Raw genomic sequence first — 12429 nt, 5'->3', positions numbered from 1 at the left:
GCATCTAAAAGTTAATACTGATGTTGCATGCGTTTGAAGTAAATCGTTGCTTATTCTGGCAACAACGTTGGCAAACTTCAATTGGGGTGTTTTCAAATATGCCCTGATTTTCGTCCTCGAACTTTGAAGTATTGCAACTGAGTACACTTTCAGACTTTTTGCGTGATCTTCACGTCACATGATGCAGAATTAAGCTGTTCACGATGAGGTATAGTTCGGCAGCTTGCCTCACCCGAATCGATACTTTTAATAGATTTATATGGAGGAAAAATAGCAGTGGCGTGGCGTGGATTGCGATATATCGATCGTTATGCCATTTAAACCTGTGGAAAAGGATCGATAAATAGGGTGTTCGCAGCGAGCACCTTAATAATCGATTCTTTACCATAGGTTTAGATGGCAGGGCAATCGATACATCGCAATCCACGCCACGCCACTGAAAAATAGAGTTGCCAAATTGCAAAATCTCCACGGCATTATGTCAGGTGTGCAGAATCTTCCGAGCCTCCACATTTTCACGTGCCCACCGGCCGGTTTTCCACATTTTTCAGATCATTTTTTCACAAAATTTCCCACTAATTCAAAGAAAGATGACTTTCCTCTCTGTTTTCCTTTGATTTTCGACTTCACCCTTCAACCCCCCCCCCCCTTCAAACCCTTCAAAATGCTGCCTCCTTCCACATTTTGGGGGCTTTCCCACATTTTCTGCACCCCTGCATTATTATAGGTAGCAGATTTTGCCTTGCTGTTCCACATTAAGAGCGGTCAACTTCTGAGTTTCAGAAACAGTCAGGGTGACCCGCAGAAATTTAGAATTGAAATTCTCTTCTTTTGCAAGTTTTCCCAGATCAGTTTTAAGGATATGCGAGATGATTTAATGCCCGGGATTTCAGATTCAGCTGAGCAATTCCGTCCTCCCTGTCAAAGAATGCGGGATATGACAACCGTGTTTCAGGGAAGCGGAAACAGAAAGAGGGGACAGCGCGCACGGCACGACGAAGCTCATGTAAGCACGACATTGACTTTATTTTTCGACGCATTCGTGCAAATAAACAGAATCGTTGATGACAACACTTGGAAACGCTCCATAAATTCGTATCGTCGCGAAAATTCGGCCGCCTCGAGGATTTCCACTGCCCACCTGAGTCTCCGACGGAGCGCGCAGCTGCAAGTTGCTTTCCGATCGCGGAAAATTCACGGGGGCCCCGTTGGAGGGGGCCGGGGCCCCCAAGGGGCAGAGGTCTTTCTCTTTTCGATATTTCAAATTTATTTCCTTCGTATTCCGCACGCACGAAAACGATAAACGGACTACATTTAGAAATTAGGCACTAAAATTTCTGGCTCAATTTAGGAGCCATGAATGTGCCAGTAATATACAGTTTCCCTATGCACATAAGTGTTTTTTAAAAGAGCCAGAAATTTTGGGTCCGAATCGCAAAATGCAGACCAAATGTGATCATCCACGGATGAATGGATCTTAATTCACAGGGAGCAACATTTTCAATGCTTGAGTTGTAGGTACCTATGACAAATTGGATCTGGATATTTCGACGAAAAACAATTCTTCTAATGTTCTAAAAAAATGGACTAAGTACCAGGCTGGATACGAAATTAATCACCACAGTATAATTGGATTGCATTTTGCAAAAAGGAACCACTAGCATTGCAATGTTGCTAAGATTGTGCAACTTCTTTTGTCTTGGAGGAAAAACCCGATTATCCATTAATAGTTTCTATTTTACTCGCTAAAAACTGTAAATTTAAGACAAAAATTACCATCTACATTTCATAGTTTTTCACGATTTCCGCAATTTTATTGCAAAAGATGAAGTTACACAATCTTAGTATCATTGCAATGCTAGTGGTTGCTTTTTGCAAAATGCAATTCAATTGGACTTCATTTTGCGATTAGGAACTACAATTTATGGCTCATCTATAAAAACACGTAAGTGCAGTGGGAAACTGATGATACGATACATACGTTGTTTCTAAACCGAGCTAGAAGTTGTAGTTCCGGATTGCAAAGTGTATAGTCCAATTGACAACAAAATTCAACAATTTTCTATCTTGGATAAGACCGTTTACGGAAAAAAGAACCGTGGGACCGAAATACTAAACAATTTAGATATTGGTGTACTTAGATGAGTCACAGATGAAAGATTTAAGAATATACTGACACAAAAAACTCCAAGAAAGAAGGGTCAAGAAACGAAAGCCGGCTGATTGGAGTCTTTCAACGCATTTTTAAGGGAGCTGTTCGCGTCCTTGAGCTTCCCGTAGCAAAAACAGATTTCCACCGGAACTTGGGGAGAATTTTTCAAGGGAGATTTACTTTCAGGGCGGGCAAGTCAGTTCGCTGACACGCCAGCGCGTGGAGAGATGAGTGATGCTGATTGATGTTGACACTTTCAACATTCATTAGCATATTGTGAGGAGCAATTGCTGAAAATGCAAGCGAGCAATCACGAGCATTCGCCGAACCCGTCAGGTCCCAGATAAAAACGCCTTTTTCACCGCACAAATCTGGGGCGAGGGGCGCGAATCCTATTTCTCCTCGGTCTGGCAACGGTGGATATTTCATGGCGGAGTAATTAGTACCGCCCGTAACGGAACCGACGAATCAATAGATTGACCGTTTTAGCGTCTTCGGGTAAACACGCTCGTCACTCGTGAGTCATTTTTCGAAAACATGCCGTAAATGTATCATGTCTGTTCTATTCTTGGCCCCATTTAATTTTTTGCCGGGTAGAACTAACATGTAGACGCATGTGCAGCGTGCACTCTCGATGAACGGCCTATCATTATGTACTTATAACTTTCATCCTGGGAATATTGCTTAATGGTGAGCTTTTATTCATAGAGTGTCTATTTTTTTTTTCATTTTGGGAAATCTTTATGAAATCCTGATATTTCCTGATCTTTGACTGCCAAACCCTCATTTCATAATTTATCCAAATCCTAATTAAAACCTGACTTCACGCAGAGCGAATGTAACTTCACGAAAATAGCTCGATTAAAAAATCCGATCGAACGGCCGACTTTTCTTAAATCCTGATTTTACGACCGATTTTTCCTCAAATCCTGATGGACTTCAGTTCTGATAGAATCAGGAAAATCCTGATGCTAGACACCCTGAAATGCGCGGAGAAGAATACCACTCAATCATGTCACTTGGATTTTTTTTTCTTAGAGTGAAATACACCCTGGATCTCACTCCGAGATTTTTTGCGGTGTGAGTACTGTATTTCCCTCGTATAATAGATCGTAACATGAACATACGATCCCCCCTTATAATAGCCCCCTCCTTTTTTAGATTAGTAAAGTGCTTTGAGCCCTATGTGCACTCTCAACCCCAACTGCAAACTAAGGAAGGGTCAACGCACTTGTCTGGGTTAAGTAAGGGTGAACCTGAGAGGGGAAATCGATAGATTCATGATTTGGAGCACTAAATTAAAAACTTACGGGGTAAGCTATAATTAATTAGAATGGAGAAATGTGAATGGAGGTGCGGGGTTTGTAGTTGCCGCTTTTCTGGGGAAAGTTTACATTTATCTTTTCAGGACAAAGAGTGCCCATTTGATATTAGTTAACTGTTAAACCGTGCTCAAATACTTCAACATAGAAGTTTTATTGTAAGGAGAGAACATTTAACATTCCAAAATCATCTTGTAAGGATCTTAAGTCGTTAAAATGATTTGTTTTCTTCCTAGATAGTAAAATAAGGGTGGAAATTTTAAAAATCACCGACTAAGATATGTGATTATGAAGTCAGCCATAGAATTAAATTGTTAATGTATGTACAATTTGTTTCAAGTTAAATTGTTAATTTTTGTGCAAAGTTTCGTGAATTCTCTGCATACACTGGGGAAAAAAACGCATTGGATCTAGAGTCCAGACTCTTAAAAACATCGACAAGAAAAAGTACTCTTGATTCAATCAGAATCTAGCTTAAATCAAGAACCAAGCCTCTTAATTTAAGCGGATTTTTTTTTATTCAAGCAAAAATCCGATTGAATCAAGAGTATTTTTCTTGACGATGTTTTTAAGAGCCTGGACTATAGATCCAATGTGTTTTTTTTTCCAGTGTAGTAAAAAGCAAATTCCTTAAAATTTTCCAAGGAATCCGCACGAACGTCCTCTGATAAAAAATTGAATTTCCCAGTTAAAGGCAATAGCTGATGCGGCTTGGTTATACTTTCTACTAGACACGGTCCAAATATGATGAAAAAATTGTTGAAAGTCGAGCCAAACCAACTGAGTGAAAGGATGAATCCGATTTTACTTAAAAGTCAAGCATATGCTGGAGCCTTCGAGGAGTCACGAGCCGTGATAGGGGGTGGCGCTTGCACTCGATTAAGGGCGAACGAGGCCTTTGACCCGACCGAAGCGCCGAAATGGTGCAGTTCCCACGGCGGAAAATCGATGAAACCAAAGCTGAGGTGTTGCTTGACTACATCGACAATGGGTCATTGGCACACCAGAGGCAGCACGAGCACGTGCAATGCTCCCACTTTCCTACATTCATAATCGATCTTCTCGGAGCTTCACGCCATTCATGAATCTTTAATGAGCCTCCTAGTTTCAGCTTCTTACAGTTTTTCAGAGCTAATTTTGCATCACTAAGCAAGTTTGCAAGATTCCTCGAAACCGAGAAAAAAGGATAAAACCATCGGGATTCCGAAGGGGACGCCAGATCGATGCACATGAGATAGGAAACCCCACTACTTATGAGGGTTACACAGGACTCCAATAGCTCAAGAGGGAGGTTTGGGGGACCTCCCCGAGGAAAATTTTCAAAAATTGAGTCAGCTCAAGGGCAATCTGGAGCTATGTTCTAACTGAAAAATTTATTGAGATACAATTTCAAGGGTGAAAAATATGCTGCGCTCTTCATAGCAAAATCTCTCACATTTTGAGGGAGGTCACACCCCCCCCCCCCCCCCCCGGTCCTGGGACTACTAAAGAGTATAATACTGAAGAAAATGAAAGTGCATATTCAAAATGAAACACCTCGCGGAGTAAACCTTAGGAATTTCAGAGAAAATCCAAAAATTTAATGATGAAAAGCCTGTTACCTCAAAACACTTACTCCTATGCATGTGCTGAATAATTTGCCTTTCAGCTACTTTATCAAGAGCAATAAATTTGTGTACTTTTCTTGTCGAACAAACAGAATTTTAAAAAAACTAAATAATAAGAGAAAAAAACAGAGGGGGAGATAGAAATAATTTCTTTCAACAAAAGCAAAGCTACAGCTTCCACAGAGGTCAGTATCTAATATGCGGTAAAAAAAGGAGCATAACATGCACTTGACTATTGATCTTAGTCCCACCACAAAAATTTCCACAACTGAGTTTCTGACCCCCATAAATGTCAATTCCTGCACTGCGGTTCCATCATTACCCACTCCTCAATCAATAGAAATCAAGAATGCAGGAGGTTTATTACCTACAGTTTAGGTAGGTTTATTAAGTAGAGTGAAAAATTACAAGACAATTCTAAATTACTAATTCATATTGAAAAGTACCTACTTCTTTATTGATCCGTAAATCTTGCTCAACATGTTCGAGAACCTTAGCATCAAGATAATCATGATCATATCAGTTCATAAGTAAAAGGATTTGAGGCCAATAATTGAGTTAAGCCACAAAGAACCAAATTATCGCTCTATAATCTGAACTGAGAGAAGAGTCAAGTATCAAGATGTGATGTTTCCTAGTACCCGCCACATTTCAAGAATCAAACTCTGTAACTATAGGGCTTTCATCATATTTGAACCGCAGAGAATCACGATGAACTGCGTTACTTTTTTATCCCAGTCCACCAATGTGGTCCAGCCTGATCCTTGCGTTTCGACGGAACGCTTAGATCCTTCTTCCGAGATGGATAGCGAGGGATTATATGCAATCCTAACCTCAGCCAAACCATTACAAAATGAAGAGAACTTGATTGATCGTATTCCATTCATTACACGGATGATAAAAGCCCTGCACAATCCTTTTGTTACATAGGAACTTATTTTGCCCAGTTCATCGACCTAAGTACAAACAATGTGTCAAATAACTCACCAAATGACGATGCAAGGGTGATACAGCATCCTTGTTACTCAATACAATTAAAGTGACTTGGAGGATACTGAAAATCCGATGGAAGGTCAGATAATCTGCCAAACTGTTAGATAGTTCTATTTTTCATCTCAGTTGACTGCCCTCGCGCTATTAGTTCAGCGCAAATTTTACGTAGTTATTATTCAAAGGCAATCGGGTAATTTTCGGTAGAAATCATATCACTAACTCAGGCCTGGTTTTGTCAATCACCTCTTACTGCATTCAGACCTCTGGATTAACTTTAACAAGAATTCAGGATGCTTGGGTAGGTATCTGTTACAGTTGTGTTGCAGGTTAAGTAGTACGTCAGTTACACTGTGTTCCACCTAATAGAAAGAGGTCACTGGGATTTGAAATCTAAATTGAGGAACTAGCACTCCAAGGAATGCTTTCACCAGAAGTTAGATTTAACATGAGATTTCTAAAACCAGGCCGAAGTAAGTCATCGAGTTCGGAGGACTCCAGAGCAGAGAAACTTACACTAAAATGACTACATAGCACCAAGGAGTGTGAATGAATATAGTATCTTACATACCTTCAGAATTGGAAATCCTGTCAGGAAAAGTCCGTGCAAAGTTAGGAAAACATTTTGAAACGAATAAACTCGCACCGGTTGGAGGAAAACATTACCGAATGCGTATCCATTTTAAACGACACTTTTATCATCACTCAGGAAAGCAGAATGTTCGAGAGGAACTAGCAGTCATGTCACGATAAAAAAGAGGTTTCTATGCGTTGATAAATCAAAAGATACACACTGAAACTGTTACGAATTTCTGGAAACACGAAATGTATCAGAGGAAACACTTCTGAGGCGAATTGACTTCCACCACGATCGCGTTCACGAGAGGAGCACAACAATGCACTAACACATTCCTGCGAACACAGCGCTCACTATCAACTACTATGAACGCATGAGAAGCTGAACGCTCATTGGTTGAAAATAAAAATCGTGTCGTGGTACATTGTTGTCGGCTTGGTTTTAAATTACGATTTTCCTCCAAACACACTTATGAACGCTCATTGAGCTTGCTCGCGCTTAAAGCTGGAAGGGGCTTTCATTGGAGCCCAGAAATTTCAAAAAAAAAAAGTATTTATCCCTCACTTAACAGATACGTCATATCGATGGTGAGCTTGCAGAAATGTGTGCCTCGGTTTGCGGCGTTGAAGACTTCTTGTCAATTTTTATTTTCTACATGAAAAACTACCGAATGTTATTTTTTGAAAACTGCAGTGATTTTTACTATCTGTGTGATGAATATTCGGTGAAAATTTCAAGCCCTGATATTAGTTCGATCCTCTTTTAAAAAATAAAATAGGAGCGGGCATTTCGGAACACCGTGACCGAGACGCATTTTTGCAATTACACCAACAATAATCATTACTGTAATTAATGCATCAATTGAGGAGCTTTCCGGAAAAAGGGCACATACCGAAAAATAAGTTGTGAGAAAAACGCATTTAAAATTTTCATTCCTACTTTCTGGGCACTGATGACGACTCAGTGGCGTAACGGACTTCCGCTGGGCCCCCCCGCAAAAATGTTTCTAGCCCCCCCCCCCCCCCATATGTCGATAAAATTCCAAAATTATCCCCCCCTCCCGCCCCTTCCCGTTTTTTGGCTCGACACATCTCAAATCACGGACTTGGACTTGGAATGCCTCACCCTTCACCGTCCTGGATCCCGTACCCGATTAAATGGGGCCCCTAAAGGATCAAGGATCCAAAGGGTGGCGCATGGCGGGGGCCCAGTCCTGGCCCAAGGATCCACAGGGGGTCTTAGGCCCAAGAATCAAAGGGGCCCTTTAGATTCTTGGACCTCCCAAAGCCCGAATTACGAAAAGCGACAAAAAAAGAGACAATTTTTAGTAATCACTGAGTGGACATTGAAAGGCAGGGCGCAGGGGCCCTCCAGCAAACAAAAAGTTCGGAACTGTCCGAAAGAAGTATGAAAAACCCCGAGCTAACAATAAAAATCAGAGGAAGAAGCCCCAACTCGGTAAGTAAAGGCCCAAAGTTTGAAACCAAAGCTAAGCATCAAAGAGAGAGAGAGAAAAAAAAATTCCGGCGGCCGAGGGCCCCCTAGGCGCCTGGGCCCCCCTGCATAGCAGGGTCTGCGGGGGCGCCCGTTACGCCACTGGACGACATACATCGGAATAGGGGCACTCATATATCAACGTTCATACACCCTAGAATGAATAACGACCATTGGTAAAACTTACACTTCTATCAGTGTTGTGAGGGGAATTTTTTTAAAATTTTCCGTTATGTGCCCTTTTTCCGGAAATGGACCGGTGGTTATAGGTTTTGGCTTTCAAAGCTAAATTTTCAAGACTTTAACGAGTTTCTAAACGAAAATAAATCATGATTTCGGTCGCGAACGTGCGGGTGGATCATTTTCGATCATCGTTAATAAAAAAGACTCTAAAAAAAGACTGTTTGTCCTTAATCCTCGTATAAAAACGAACCATTTGCTAAATACATCATCACTGCAAAAATGTCACAGGAAATCGAAAAGGCCAGCGTGCATGAACGCTATTTCAATTGTAATCTTCCGTCACATTCTTACGGCGCAATGATACAACTATTTGAACTCTCCGGAATGCGTGAGATATCACGCCGCATTTGAAGGCGTTTTCAAAACAGCCAAGTTCCGATACCCGGATTATCGTTTTGCATGGTTCGTGTTATTTTGTTTTCATTTCTAACCACTTGTTTCTTCTTAATCCATCGTATAAAAACCACCCATTTGCTAAATACAATTCTAGCTGAAGCGCACTTAAGTTATGCAATCACCACTGCAAAAATGTCACAGGAAATCGAAAAGGCCAGCGTGCATGAACGCTATTTCAATTGTAATCTTTCACATTCTTACGGCGCAATGATACAACTATTTGAACTCTTCGGAATGCGTGAGGTATCACGCCGCATTTGAAGGCGTTTTCAAAACAGCCAAGTTCCGATACCCGGATTATCGTTTTGCATGGTTCGTGTTATTTTGTTTTCATTTCTAACCACTTGTTTCTTCTTAATCCATCGTATAAAAACCACCCATTTGCTAAATACAGTTGTTTCATTTTTTCTCTCAGACATGATGTGTGATCGATAACCACATATCCGGCGATGTTTTCTTTTTTGCAGGGCCGCATATTACATTTTTAGCGCCGTGGGCTAAACTCTGGGTATAAGGGCCCTAAAAGTATAGGCGCACTCGCGAAGGGGGGGGGGGGTGTTATGAACCCCCTTACCTTCTAGACCAGCTCCCAAAACACTTTCCGATCAAATATAAGGGGTCCTTTTGTAATTTTGTAAATTTTTCGAGTTTAGCCCCCCCCCCCCCCACCCCCTCCTTATCACATCAGACAACGTTTGGTAGCGGCTTCGGGAATATCAAATGCGGATTCCTGGTAGTCGAATACTGGGGAAAACATCTTTTTCATGCGTCTCTAAGTCAATTTCGCGATAATAAATTTTGGAGAGGGGGGGAGTGGCTGTTCGCTGTCCCCCGCCTTCAGGGCTTAATATTTCGAACAGGTGTGGGCCGATTTTAGATTTCTTGGTATCAATTTGAAGCAAAATTTTTTGCACTTTCTGAACTTGGTGACATGATTCCAAAATTTTGAGGGAAACCCTTACTTTTAAAGTCACGATCCCTCTTTGATCCCTCCAAGGGGTGCCGGGGGGCCTCATGACCCGAAATTTGGATTTTCTTGGGTCATTTCCCTGTTCGTCTCCGCAGTGGTCTCGACTTCATCAGACCTAAAATAGGGAACCAAGAAAAAAGCCTGGTGCGGGTAGTTTGGGAGACCCTGTATTTATCGTGGACTTGCCTCAACAGAAAAAGTGTGATATGAAACTTCGCAACACTGCAATACAGATGGGTATATGTTAATAGCATTGATGCACTTCAATGCTATTAATATATACCCATCTGTGGCACTTCAATGGCCCTTGCACACCATACCAACCTCCAGAGCTATGACACCCTTCTGGATCCATTGACCTAAAACTCAATCTGATCAAGAGGCTGTAAGACTTAAAATCGTCGTTTTCCGTACGAAGGAACGTAACTTCATTCCAAGGTTGCAAAATCTACTCAAACAATTTAATTTTTTACAACAATGTACCTACCTGTGCAATTATAGTCTAAAATTGTTCAGATTTTTGTGTGAAATTAGAGAAAAAATCGGTGAAATTTTCAGTTAAAAAATGCTCAGAAATCAGAGTCGCAATATACGAGGGGAAATTTGGCAACATTGAGATGTAGTTACGCTCTTTCGTAAAGAAAACAACGAAATGTAAAGATTTACATCTAAGACCACGATGCAGTCCAAAAATAAGGAACATCAGCATCGTCTCTTCATCCGGCACATGGGTAACCCACAAATCTCAATCAGTGCAGCAGCACAGCGGCCCAATTATTGAAACTATGCCGGCTCGACACGACAATACATAGCCCTATCTTAACCATGCAATATATCGTATTCAAAGGTCTTACCTATTGGGCTGCTTTAAACTTTCATTAATCGGCCCGCCATGCAAGCATTGTCAAAATGTCTGCAAGAAGGAGCATGTGTGAGAAGAAATTGATAAAGAAAAAATTATGGGTACTTACCTTCACAAAAAGAGGCACAGTGTTTAAGTTGACAGTTTGCATTTGTTTGTATTTAGGTAAATCTGCCTCAAACCCTCGGAAAGTAAATCTAGTAATAGAGGAGAAAATGGAAAGAAGGAAAGAAGGAATCCAAAGTGGTGCTCAAGGAAAGTATTTCGTTCACTGCCACCCCAATGTGGTAAATATTTCTCCATATTTTTGAAAAGAAAATTATAATGGAATTGTTTGAACACATCAATAAAGTGACACTTTAAAAGTAGAGAGAAAAATTCCCCATGGAGAGACTGTTAAACTCCAGGTTTCTGTTTTAACTCATTGTCAGTAAAGGCATTCCCTATCTTCACTCATGATGTAAATATTGTGGGTATGATGTAAGGAAGGTATTTTTCAGGGTTTTTCCGTCATTGCTTTTTGTGTGCTTAAGTGCTTAAAATAATACTGCAACGGTACAAGAGGGATAACTGTACCTAGGCATGAATTTCTTGAGTGTGCGGCCAAACACGGATAGCCATGCTGGATTGCGGCTTGCGGCGAAGCATGGGCCCGCCCGCAAATTCATAATTCCCGCTCTGCGGCAATCTCAATCACGTGACGTCTCACCTTTGCGTATGTTTACAAACTCCGCCCCCAGAGTTCGCATCGCGCAGGCTCTTTGTTTACTATTTACCACGAATCAGGGGTTAGAATGGAACGGAATCATTGAACTCAACTCATTGAAGTGAAAATTCATACGCCGTGATTAGTGTGAAAATAAATGTTTGTTTTTAACTTAGTTGAATTTTAAACGGTTCAGCGTAAGCTTTATGTGCGTTAACAGTACAATAAGGTTTCTTCGAAACACCATCTGTGGCTCAGGTTTCTGCTGTTGTTGCTGGTAATCAAAGGAGATCTCTCCACACCACACCACTAGAAATACCCTCTCAGCCCTCACACTTCTCATGGGTAATTAGATTCATTACATGATTGCGTATTTTAGCTAACTTTTGTCCTTTTGAATATCCCTGTTATCATTTCAGCATCAAAGTTTGAGCTGGTTGTCTACACTTCTATCCTAAGCGGTGTATGATTTCAGGAAAGGCAAGACTAGTCTGTCAATCTAGCATGTCACCATTTTTCCAGTTATTAATTGTCGGAGATCAGTTTCGGGTGTTTCTAATGTGGGCTTAATCCTTTGAGTGCCTTTCTATGTTAGCAGTTTTTTCCGAATAAAGCTTTGTCTATTGTTAATCGCAACCCTAGATTTTGTTCACAAAGTTTTACCTACTCCCTTATCATTTCTTATGTCTACATTCTATTTCATTTCCAAGAAGGAGCCATTTTCTACATTTTTGCTTGGCATAGCAGTGCTCTACTGATAATCCTTTTGATTTTACGATAATCAGTATGTATTGAGAATCACAGGGAATGTTACACCCACACTTAAAATCATTGTTTCGTAAGGAACATTTTCTATAATAATTTCATGATTGAATGGATTTCATCTTTGGTTGACTGAATCGTAGTTTGAATTCCTGATCAAGTTTGTCAATGTACAAACATCAGCTGTTGGTTTTACTTGAATGCCTTCATCAATCCAATTAATCTATAACTTTTCTAATACATTTTTTTAAATTTAGTGTGTTGAAATCAGGTTCAATCTGTGCTATTTCCTTGAGCATATTGTTAATAAGAATATTATTTCTCACAAATCCTCTTATTTTTTAAACT

The 12429-nt window shown here is 40.6% G+C and overlaps 1 protein-coding gene across 3 annotated transcripts in view; it reads right to left on the bottom strand.

Moving 5' to 3' along the window:
* LOC109032095 (protein FAM13A) overlaps positions 1-6974 on the bottom strand; it is a 105524-nt gene extending 98550 nt beyond the window's left edge. For 2 of the 3 annotated variants that reach the window (XM_019044050.2, XM_072302697.1), the window contains exon 1: positions 6643-6974. The gene's annotated coding sequence lies outside the window, so the exon portion shown is untranslated. The remainder of the gene's footprint in view (positions 1-6642) is intronic. The other variant, XM_019044053.2, reaches the window with a different exon arrangement.
* Between the last annotated feature and the right edge of the window lie 5455 nt (positions 6975-12429).

The sequence above is a fragment of the Bemisia tabaci genome, chromosome 7 (genome assembly GCF_918797505.1).
Source record: "Bemisia tabaci chromosome 7, PGI_BMITA_v3".
In the NCBI taxonomy this organism is placed as follows: domain Eukaryota; kingdom Metazoa; phylum Arthropoda; class Insecta; order Hemiptera; family Aleyrodidae; genus Bemisia; species Bemisia tabaci.
Note: the sequence above shows the minus strand (reverse complement) of the source record. Positions and strands in the feature narration are given on the sequence as shown.